This window comes from Protomyctophum parallelum (assembly GCF_964188405.1).
Source record: "Protomyctophum parallelum genome assembly, chromosome: 10".
In the NCBI taxonomy this organism is placed as follows: Eukaryota; Metazoa; Chordata; class Actinopteri; order Myctophiformes; family Myctophidae; genus Protomyctophum; species Protomyctophum parallelum.
In genome coordinates, this window is record NC_139704.1 from 11,395,551 (window position 1) to 11,408,328 (window position 12,778).

Genomic DNA, 12,778 nt, shown 5'->3' on the forward strand with positions numbered 1-12,778 from the left:
TCTTCCTCCCTCCTACTCTTGTTTTCAAAATGTTCCTTTCATTAATTTCCTTCTCCCTTTGGGCTGCTGAGCCCTGCAATATTCACTCCTTTCTTCCTCTCCTTCTCTGTCTCTCATCCTTTCTTTTCATTCTTGTGCAGCCCACCCGAACGAGTGACAAAAAGGGGGAGTCCTCGAAGCAAGATGTCCCCCAGCCAATCAGAGTAGAGCTTACCGTTAGGCCATAGCGATGTGTGTGTTAATGATGCTGGAGGTCGACTGCGAACAGCGATAGGCAACGCAGCATTTTGACAGCTGCTGATGTCACATCCTGTTTTTTATTTGTATTTATTTTTTCGGCACTGGTGCTTCTATCACTGTTACCGCTGTAACTGCATCACAGCGGACACGCCGGAGGGGAACAGTCGGCATGGTTTCACCACCTGCCAAAGGAAGGGAGCCCAGCACATGCACATTCTTAGCCTTGTCAAGAGATGAAAGCAAGCACAAGGATTAGCTTGACTCCTTTATTTGGACGGAGAACCAAAGAAAAAAGAGTTCTGGTGGTCTTCGTCTTCTTAAAATAATGTAAGCGGATTCAAAAATAGAGGCCAAATTAACTAATTAGATCTTTTTTAATTGTTATTTTACATGCTGGATCATTTTTTTTACGTATTATTTCTCCTCTCTTTATTACTAGAGTTCAGGATGGTACCATAAGGTGCAGACTCCCTACTTGTGTGTATGTATGGGTCTTCGAGCGATGGTGCTCCTGAAAACGATCGACAACCCCACAAAGCGGCCTGATCATTTCCGCCCGAATTACCTTTGACGTCCCCAACCCATCCCCATCTCCCTCAACCTTTGACGTTTAAACCCCCCCACGCACACCCCACACACCCACAGCAGGAGAATTACCTTTGACCCCAACCCATCCCCATCTCCCTCAACCTTTGACGTTTAAACCCCCCCACGCACACCCCACACACCCACAGCTGGAGGGAGCAGCATGACTCGGGGACATCCCCCGGCCCCAAGCTGCATGCACGATTATTTCTTTCTTTATTTTTAATTTTTTGTTTGTTTTCTTCTTTTTTTGACGAGACGAATTAATGAAGAATTCTCAAAAAAAGAACAAAAAAAAAAAAGGGAAAAAAACTGAGACTAGACTTGTGTGTGTTAGTTCCACATACTTTTAGGCCAGCTTGTATGTTGCATGTACCTGTACAGTTTGCTCGTACTGAATATGAATACAAGAACAGAGAAAAGCCAAGCCATCCCCACCCCCTCTGACAGGAGCGGACCAATAGGGGGAAGTAAATAAAATAAAAAAATACAAATAAAAAAACTCACCCCACCTCCCCAGGCCACGCCTACCACTCCGGGTCTGAATCTCCATATTAGGAAGTCTCTGAAAGCTTTTTTTTTTTTTTTTTTTTTTTTTACCTCATTTATTTTCTGTTAACCCTTTGATCCAACAGTGCTGTTCTGTAGTACTGTGCATTTTCCAGCCCCTGGGGGTTACCTGAGGAACATAGAGGTGTATTTATTATTATAGTGTATGATGAATCAATGAGAGGGAGTGGTGGCTAGAGACAGAGATAGAGAATGTGTCTATAACAGCTAAATGTATATTATAAGTATGAGTTTGACAGAAATTTTAAAAGATATAGATATATGAATATAAAAAAGAGTGTATCTGACAGTACACCCATCACAGACGCGCACACCTTGTACATACGAGTCGGGATGAACGGCTTGGAAATCTACAATACGAACAAACTAAACAAACTAAAACACATCGCCAACCCGCAAAACATTCCTGGTCTAGTTGAAGGTGTGCGAGCCGCTGAGCGGCCTTGGGCCACAAGGGGGCACCGACAACAGGCCCTTCTGTTTTTCCTTTTCCCACTTGCAACCAAACATGAACAAACCTGATGGGAACAAGTTGCTTTTTTTTCTTTCCGTTCGTTCTCATTTTACATGGGAAGAAAATACCTTTTTCATTATTTTTCTTTCTTTCTACACACAGTTTGGACTGGACTTCTGAAGCCGGCGGGAAAAAATATATAAATTCGTGGATGTACGTACATTTCACGGATGTTTCTGTTGAAGCCCCTCGGCGGTGTGGCCTACTGCCCTTTCCTTTGTCAGTATTATTCCTGGAATACTGATTGTTTACAGTACCATGCCCCCCCCCTCACCCCTCCAACTCCCAACACACCATTCTAGACGAAAGACAAAGTATTCACTGCAACAGTTCTTGTTTGTATAACAGATGTGGCTCTACTGATGTGTATGTTTTATATTCAAGAGTTCATTTTTATTATTTACAAATAAAAGACTGTGTGGAAGAGAAAAAAAGGACATGGACTTTTTGAAGGCAGAGGTCTCTACTGGTGTTTCATTTTGCTATACACTGTAAACGTGACTGACAATAAGAACATTCTCTTCTGTTTCAGTGTCACGCCACCATTGAACAAGGTAGGTCATGACATGTAATGCTCAACCTCTTGGCATAAGGGTGGTGGTCTCACACAGGGTGCAGAGGGGATTGCGTGCACATCTTGTACCTGTTTTGTTAGGTCGGTTGTTGGACATCAAGCCTTCAGTCACGGAGAAGAGAGTAAAAACATCTGCACACTGGTTTAATGCTCCCAAAACGTATTTTTCTTAATGGAGCAACATTTAGACCTTAGCCTTAGTTTTATCCTCTTAATCTCCACTGTCTCACAGGGTGGGCTCTAAACGGCACAGTAAAATCCTCAGTATTCGTTTAACTCTCGGAATGTAAAGTGACATTCATGAAATAACTTTATTATGGGTCACCTTTATTCACGATCACAGCCCTCTCTCTGGTCCTAATAAGTAATTGTTTTAGAAAGATCTAGCAGTAAAATGTAATCTACTCTTGCTCTGACTTCTCCCCTCTAGTGGCAAAGACTGGTATGACATATTGCATTTAATTTATTGTTTTGGTATTTGCTGTCCAGAGGAGCAACTTTCAACAAAGAGGAACTGTAGAATTCATTTAAATTCACAGATCAAAAATAGTGACCAGGAGGAAAAAGTCTTTAGTGTGCATGCCTTTTTAATCAACATTCATTTCACATGTTTGTTGTGTTGAAAATAGCTTAATATCAGAGAAAACATTTTAATACATGCTCAAAACCAGATATGATAGACTCATCAAATGCTTTTCGTTGTTCTATGCATGTTATATATAGGTGGCATACCGGTAAGTGATTTATCTTTGTTAACATTTTAAATTGCTCTATTTTCTGATATCCTAGCATGCTTTGGGTCTGCCCATCTCTCTATCTCTTTAGTAAACAAAAATGCATTTTCGGTTCGGGATGTCAATTTTATCCAATCAGGAGAGAGACCTCATATGGGATGCATGACGATTGAAAATGGAATTGATTAAACAAAATTGGAACTGGAACACTGAGTTTAACATTTAATGCAATCAGATCATGGACTTCTCTGTTTGTGTACATGGGCTGTCGAAGCCAGAACGTTTTTTTTGCCACTTAGGCGTTCAGCATAACTTCCGGGTATGATGATGTGATGCACAAACTCCTATTGAAGCTGATAAATGGCTTCTCTCTTGGATCCATCCATCCATCAATCCATCCTGATAAGACAAAGAAACACTTCAAACTTGTGAATCCTGGTTGTAAACTGATACATGCTGAAATATGCAGGGGATTTTCCCAAGCAACATTTTTTTTTTTCTGTTTGTGAAGCCTTTTCTTTCCTCCTGATTTAAGTCTGAAGTCTTCCATGTGCTAGTCGGACACTACCACTAACTGGGGACCCCCCATATTAATCATATTTGAACTGGGGACCCCCCATAATAATCATATTTGAACTGGGGACCCCCCATAATAATCATATTTGAACTGGGGACCCCCCTGCTCCCCTAAATCATGTGGGGACTCCTCATGTTGACAACCATTGCTCTAGAATCCGATGGACTCAATAGAGATTTAACTTTTTAACAAATAACCGAAATATGACTTAACAGCACCTTTAATCTCTGAGACTATTTATTAGTTACTCTGTATAGATTTAGATTATTACAAAACATACAGTATTGAACCCTCTTTTATTGAAAGTTTTAAATCTACAGCTTATATATCTGCTATTTTCGAAAAGGTATATACATTTTGAAACATTTGAATAGGCCTATACTTTTGTACTTTTTAAGTACATCTTTACGTCAATACTTTTGTCAGTTTTTAGTAATATTGTATAGGACTTTTTCCTTGTACAGAGTATTTCTATATTGTATATCGCCTTATACGTAACTAGTACTTCTTCCACCATAACCTGCATGGTTGCAGGTTTAACGTGTGTGTGTGTGTGTGTGTGTGTGTGTGTGTGTGTGTGTGTGTGTGTGTGTGTGTGTGTGTGTGTGTGTGTGTGTGTGTGTGTGTGTGTGTGTGTGTGTGTGTGTGTGTGTGTGTGTGTGTGTGTGTGTGTGTGTGTGTGTGTGTGTGTGTGTGTGTGTGTGTGTGTGTGTGTGTGTGTGTGTGTGTTACAATTTCTGCATAACTTTGTCTCACCTGTGCTGAGATGCTAGTGATGTTGAACCATGCGCATTCTCGTTAGCGCCACTCCGTGGTGAAACAGAAGCACTGCGTGGACTGAAGGGCTGTTCTCGGCTCATGGCTCAGTATAGGCTACAGCGGTGGTCTGGTGAATGACTTGACAAGGTAGAAGGCTGTACCAGTACTAGCATGTTATACTTTAGTAAAAGTATACTGCAATGTAGATTTACTCTCTACACTCACCTTTGTCTTCAATAAGAGGGGCTAGCAGTGCCCCTCAAAAATAGGCTAATTGAGTCATGAGTCAAAGTATTAGCATCAAAATATATTTAGAGTACGAAAGTAAAAGTATAGCCTACTAATTATGCAGAAATGTCCAATTTCAAGTTTTCAAAATGTAGACTATAGCCTATAGGCTATATATTTTGAAAATAGCAGATCTACAAGCTGTGAAGATCTACAGTGTGTGCCACATGTTGAGCTTGTAGATTGGCTAAAATAGGGATGAATTCTGAAGTGGTTATTGGTTAATACATGTTTTGAAATAATAATCGTAGGCCTATAACTAAACTTTTCGAGTACAATTGTAACATACCAAAAAGAATACCTCGGCTACTTGAGTAAATGTACTTTCTTATACTTTGTACCAGTGAATTTCATATATTGTAGCATTTATGGATCAGAAGAGTATGTGTTGTGTAATATCCGTTTACGGTTTAGCTATAGGGCTAGACACATTTCCCAAAATGCACCTCCAATTGCTGCAGTATTTTGCTGAATAAAACATCTTAACTTTACATAAAGATGAAAGGGGAGACGATTTGAGAGATTATTATTTAATTATTATATAGACTTTATTGTGTTTTTACTTTAACCGTCCTATACACCTCCATAGGGAATTTACAGGGATCCATCCGATGAAATAGTCAATTATAGTCATTCATTTTCAGTTGTAGGTTACATTTACAGTAGCATTTAGGCCATGATGCAGAATAAATGCAATCAGCAGCTATGCAGAAACAAGAAGACAGCATTCTCATCAAACACGAAAAGTCAGACATGTAGCATGCAGTGAGTAAATTATCACATCATATATTTTGACAACACGGACAGCGCTGAAGAACAGGGGTATACCCGCTATATAGCACGCGTCTAGGGATATAGGCTATATAGGCGAGTGAGTGATTAGGACCTGAATGCTGTATTCTGATATTTTAACGGATGTTAAGGAAACATTACAACTTAAGTTATTAAACTAGCTCACTAAAATGTTACTGGTGCCGAACAATTCCAGTCCACAATGGTTTTGGAATTGTGTTGCTTGATAAATATCTGTTATAGTTCATTTGATGATAAATGTTGGTTAAACCAACACTCGTGATTTCTCTATATAGTTGCAGTATACTGCTCATATGGTTGGCAATTGGCATTAAAGGTTAATAGCGAATTTCACATTTACATTAGGTTACCTCTGCTAGGAGTTATATAAAGCAACGCAGTTGTATATGGCTATTTGTTTTGTCTTCAGTAGGATATATGACAAATGCATCAACAAACAAAAGGCCCAATATGCATAGCTTATATCGCCATGTTAATTTATATATGTGTAACTCTGAGAGTGTAGCACTGTAGCCTATACAAATAACGAAATGGACTGGTAAAACGAACAGAGATTGTTTATTTTTTTGTTTTGTTTTTTCATATGGTCAAAAGGCTGCACTTAGGCCTAACTGACAATGTATAGGGCCATGTTGTTTAATTCCACAAGAGATTGCCAAACGTCTGGTTTTCCGAGGATGTAGACTGTAGAGATTGATCCGTGGTTATATAGGCTACAATGCTATACATTTGTACACTCTCAAAGTTAATACAACACTCTGATTTTACATTGAGAATACTCCCAATAGGAGAAAGTATAAAGGCTCTGTTTTCCTCTGCCTGTATGGCGTCACAGCACCGCCGGGAACGGTGGACAAAACAACCATCTGCTTCTCCAGGAGAGGAAAACCGAGACCGTCCATGTGCAGTCCAGACTTATAGACTACTTTAAAGTTTAAACCCCAATCCAGACACGCTTTCCTGTTGGTCTTTAGCTCATCGTCCGTGCATGACTGCATGCCAAAGCTGTCCACGTTTTTGTCGGCGTTCACTTCCATTAAATGCATGCGCGTCCATTGAACCTATACCGTATAGGCCTATATAGAGGAAATCATATTTATCAATAACTACAGTTGAGTAGCCTAGAATTTATAGATTTTGTCTACACACTTTCTTGAAGTAGATCTACAGGGAAGTAACCTGCTAAAATAAAGGAAAAGAAGGCATTTTAGTATTTCCCAGTATTATCACTATCAGTATTGAGATATCTAAATTTCTCATGCTGTTCCGTGGCTCTGTGCGCTGTCCATGGTGCTGAACTAATCCTATCTCACGCTGTTCTCACGGCGGGGGTTCGAAAAGGCCCCAAATCACACTCTTTTGACAACATAGCTAGGCTATACAGAGGTAACTCGCCTCGGGTCCATGCAGTTTACTGTCTATAACTAAGTCTGATGGTTTAAGTAGGCGTCCCCGTTATGACATCCAGTTTCTGGGGCCTTGTTTTCAGTAAAGGCACGTTTGTGTGACATTTTACTTATAGTGCTATAGAAAATCGCAGCATCGTTTATGATGAGCTTCTATTTCTTCTTTTTGGGTGGGGTGATATACACACTCACAAGCTCCACGGACACACGCGCACACACGCACGCACAGTACAGAGACGGGCCTGTATCGTACAGAGAGGGTCGCTTGCAGTTGCGTTATATAGGCCTATACTGGGCTACTGTTTGACAGGTGCGCTCAACTCCCGGCGTGTTAACTACTCTTGCGCGCTAACAGCCCGAACATAAGGGGTGTCATGTCAGATTAGATGATTTTTTCCCCCCTCTCTCTCTCTCTCCCCTCGGTTGTTAGTCGTTTGAACGGCGCCAATAGTTGGGCTCCCCGGCAGCGCTTTAGAGACCATTAAAATAGCTTTGGTGTTAGCCTAACGCCCGACCAGTCATTATCACACTATTCCCCAGCCACCCCCCTCCCCCCTCCTCCGCCCTAAGCACCGCTTAATCAAATTAGATAGCGGGTTCATGTCTTGCTTTTTTTCCCTCCTTTCTCCCCCTTCTATTGATATTCATTAAAAATACATGATTTATCACTGAGCTCTCGGAGGTACGCCGTCTTCATCCTTCTGAAGGTAGAAAGCTCTACGCTTATGACAATTTACAAGCACGAATTTAATTTAGGTTCGTTGCTACGTAGAACGTATACGTCTGACTTGGGGGATTATTAGATTGGATTTATAGCCCTGATAGACTAATGATTAGTGGGACAGTGCTTAACATAGACTAATGATAGCTGTCACATGTGTATTAAATAATAATAATATGATAATAATAATAATAATGATGACAATATTTTTCAATAATCGGTTCTTTCTTATACCATTTGTTCAATCAGAAGCCGACATCTTGTGCCAAACAACAACTTCAAAGTGGTTTTCACTTAGAACATTTAGCCGACACATGCAGTTAAAAATGTGCATCACTTTTAAACGGTTTTGGTGAATTGGTATAGCCAGAGGCATTTGGATAGGCCTATACTGAATATATAATCATGTCTATATTTTAATAAGATCAAATAATGTATTTAAAATATAAATATTATGTGCGCCTCTCTGTGCTAGGGTTAAACTGTTGTATGGTCCTGTTCAACAGTCATTTATATATTTCTACAAGTCATGCTATAATATACAGCGCGCTTTAGGCTAAAATATTAAACAAAATTGGGGGAGGAATGGACAAGTTTTCACGGAGGTGTTGCGTGGCTTCCATCTTTCAAATAGGTCCAGTTTTAAATGTTCGTTACCGAGCTGGAAATCAATCCGTCAATAATAATGAATACATAGAATAATAAAATATCAGGACAAATAGCCACTATGGAAAATATAATCCCTGCTGTGTTCAGAATTGTGCAAACCCGAAACACACAACTGTCAGAACTTCAGAAGAACCATACAGGCTAAAACATGAATAATGGCATTGTGTTGCATGCGTTCTGGTGGCATTTATCCATCTGGTCATCTGCCTCCACTTTTGTATGATTATCTTGATTTGTACAAACACATTTTGTGCGTGTGTGCGCGCGTGTGTGCGTGCGCGCGCGCGCGCGTGTGAGTTGTATAAGTTCCAAAGTATTGGCGATGTTCAGGTTGATGCATCTTTATCTGGACACAGTGTCTCCATTTGGACAGTAGATGGCACCCGAGTCCGCATTTTAGAAGTGCAATGAAACGAAAGACGGAGCTCGGTTTCTAGATGCAAGAAGACGGACGGGTCACGGATGGATGGAGAGAGAACGACAGAAACTATGTTCCAGCCCCCATGCTGAGAGTCCTTAAGTTGACATAATAAACGCGTTGTAACCTGTACGTTCCACATATAGACCCACGTCTCCAACCTCCAATAAGGTGGATTTATGGGCCCCCAGCTACACACTATATAGGGGTGTGTGTGTGTGTGTGTGTGTGTGTGTGTGTGTGTGTGTGTGTGTGTGTGTGTGTGTGTGTGTGTGTGTGTGTGTGTGTGTGTGTGTGTGTGTGTGTGTGTGTGTGTGTGTGTGTGTGTGTGTGTGTGTGTGTGTGTGTGTGTGTGTGTGTGTGTGTGTGTGCCCCCCTCCTTCCCTGCACAGATAAATGCTATACGCCGTCCCAAGTGCGCCATCTCTCTCAACGCCATTCATCTTCATAACAACCGTTTAGTGTAAAATTAACAACGACTTAACTACTACAGCCATAAACATGTCCGCGCATTAACGGGCAGACGGTGGAGGGCGGAATCTATATATATGGTGTATCATGTATAGGCTGTATGCTAGTACGCTTATAGGTTGATGCTGCGGGGCCTACAGTATATATGGATTTAGATATTTATTCAAAGCCCGTCGTTGCCATTAAGACTGTAGCTACGTGCATGACTTGACTTGAATTTAACTCTGAGGGTGTAGGTCTACTCTGTTACATTTGGATAAGTTAATACAGGATTTTACTGTGGACCATATGAGGAGATGGCGAGAGGGCACTGTGAGAGATGAGAGGAGAATAGAGAGAAAATGGTAGAGGACAAGAAGGGATGAGAAGTGAGGAGACAGGCGAGGACAAAGGAGGAAAGGAGATGCGAGGTAATGAGGAAGGGGTGGGGGCTCATAATTTGGCCTACAGCCAAATAATTCGTCTGATTTCCATCTAACGCCATCGGCCTATAGAGAGCACGAGCGGCGTGCGCGCACATCCCCCCGGTGTGATAATGACACGTATAGTGAAATCCATTCTAGATCCATTCACATGGATTTGTAATGCTGGGAGATCGGGTGAAGACCACCGGAGCCTGGAATTCCAGTGCGAAAGGCAGGGACTAGATTTAAAGGGGATTTCAAGCTAATTCCCAGGTTTCTCTGTTATTCCATCTCTCTCTCTCTCTCTCTCTCTCTCTCTCTCTCTCTCTCTCTCTCTCTCTCTCTCTCTCTCTCTCTCTCTCTCTCTCTCCCCCCCCCCATCTTCTTTCTTTTGTGCAAAATAACTTCCATCAGTTTCTAAAAGCAGAGCCGACCCCGAGAGTATAACCTATACATTCTTGCAAAGGAAAGGGGGTGTCGGGTGAAGCATATATTTGACTGATTGCACGCTAAAGAAATTCCCATCATATTTGTTTTAGATTAGCTTTGAGTGACGTCAACTTAAATTCAACACCTATACCATTACAACAGCTCATTTACACCAGTTATGCGGCCTCACACGCAGTGTTATGTTAAATGATCCACCCTGTAACTTTAATATTTTGTACACTCATTTTGTAATGTATACCCTCTCTCAGTGACGGTCTCAGAGTTAAACGAACAGTCCAAAAGTGATAATTCAGAGGCTAACGAAAAGCAGGCAGACTTTTAGGGAGAAGAAACAACAAACGCTAATACGCTATATACAATAACGGTCTCCTCGTGCCAGCCAGTGCTTGAAAGTGGAAGGGACAGGTAGGATGGAGCATGAAGGGAGAAAGGGGGAGAGAGTGGAGGGTAGCGAAGAGAGAGTGAACGAGGTAGGAGGAGGGGAGCGAAAAGAGAAGAGTGTGAGAGAGAAGGACTGATTTATCTCGTGAGGCCCCCGGTCATTTCCATATATTGAAATGCGCCCGAGCGCCCAGTCACTCAATTTCCCCGGAGCTGTCGCGCGTGGAATAGAAGGGACGCATGTGACCATCGGGGATATTTGGACCCAGGCTGTATGCCTCGCCTCTGTTACACTGGCCTTTGTACAAAGGCCTGGATTTCCCCGTTTACAACAGTATACACACACTATACCGGTTTATAATAGATGTTTTACGTCTCTGAAGAGCTTAATCATTGAATGCATGAAGGCCTATATATAAGCTATATATTATACTGCCAGTTTCCTCTACATAGCCGGCCTTTAGGAATTTGTGGCACAACTGAAATAGCCGAAAACAATAAACACAAATTCAGGGGATTGAATGGAAGCTAAAAACGAACACACTTTCTTTCATCTGCCGGCGGGCGCACGCACGATCGCGCGCACACACACACACACACACACACACACACACACACACACACACACACACACACACACACACACACACACACACACACACGGTCTCTACCTCCAATGCATTCAAGCATATGCCCGCGTGACTGATTTATGACGCTGTCATTTACATATTGAGATTCCCTCGCGTGGGTCCCTTGCGCGTGCGTGGTGTGCTCCAAGCGTAAGCTCTGTATATTGGCTTTGATCAATGTCGCCTTGAGGAGCTGAGGGAGGAGAGGAGAGGGGATGAAGGGGGAGGTAGAGGAGGAGAGTGCATGGTTAAAGAAAGAGATGGTGGTTGGCAGGAGAGAGGAGAGGTGTTAAGGAGAAAGTGGGAGATCTATGCATGACAACTTGACAAACTGGGTTGGGTATAGTTTTAGTTCTCAACTCAGGAGAACTTTAACGCCAAGTGTGCGGTTCACCCGAGAGTGAGTGTCAGAGTGTGGGTGGGGGCACTGGGGGGATATTGGTGCCGATTAATAGCCCTATAGGCCTAAGGCCTACAACATGCGAGACTATTGGCTGCTATACCAAATCTAGAATCTCCTAGATTTTTTTTTTCCTCTCTCTCTCTAAACCTGCACATGCATGCACGTCGAAATAAACCTGCCGTGTTTTCCATGCCGCAAAGATAATCGATTCAGCTGTGTCTAATGTTACTGTGGTATCAGGTTCATTGGGCGCGGTGACCGCCTGTCACCATCCACGGAGCAACAGGGCCAGCGAGGACACCCGATGCTTAAGGCACAAAATCTCACAATTCTTCCCAAGTTGGATTCTTGAAAGGACACGTTCGTTTTCTCAGCAGCAGAGAAGTCGATACAATTAGTTTGCTCCGTGCATTTATGACGCAAAAGGGCTGTCAATATCGCGCTGAAACGTTGTTTGGTCCTTAAGCAGATCAGATGAATGCAGGGGGGGGGGAATTAATTTGGTTGTTGTTTTCTTTCTGTAACAGTAGGCTAATCAATATAATCAATAGGATATGTTATATAACCTTTCCTTGTGCCCGTTGAGGATGTGATGTATAGACTACTTCATTAGAAAGAGAGAGATGAAAGCGGCACCTGTTCAGCCCCCCTATAAGCCCCGCTGCGTGACTGCAATGTCCCCAATAATTACGTCGACATTTGATGTAAAACTCCAATCGGTACAATTAAAAAAGGTGTTTCGACTGTATTAAGGGGCGCATGCACCAATGTGTCCGACACACACACACACACACACGCACGCACGCACGCGCGCACACTTGAACTTGAACTTAACTAGACAACGCGGGATGATCTGTTCTCGTATAAACATTTGTATCCTTTTGATCTATTACCTTCTTATATAGGCAAATGGTGGGGAAATGATTAGCATATGACATATATTTGAAGCATGGGTTTACAAATACCTCACTATATATATATATACGAAGAATATCAACATTGCTATTTTACATAAATTTATTCCACAATATTTGCTTATGGAACTATATATTATTACTTTTTGACTGTCAGGACGTATAGTTGATTCAAAGCGGAGTATGCTGAAATAAAACAAACTGTCTATAGCTATATTCCAGAGCGTTGTGGAAAACCCCCAATTCAAATTACGCAAA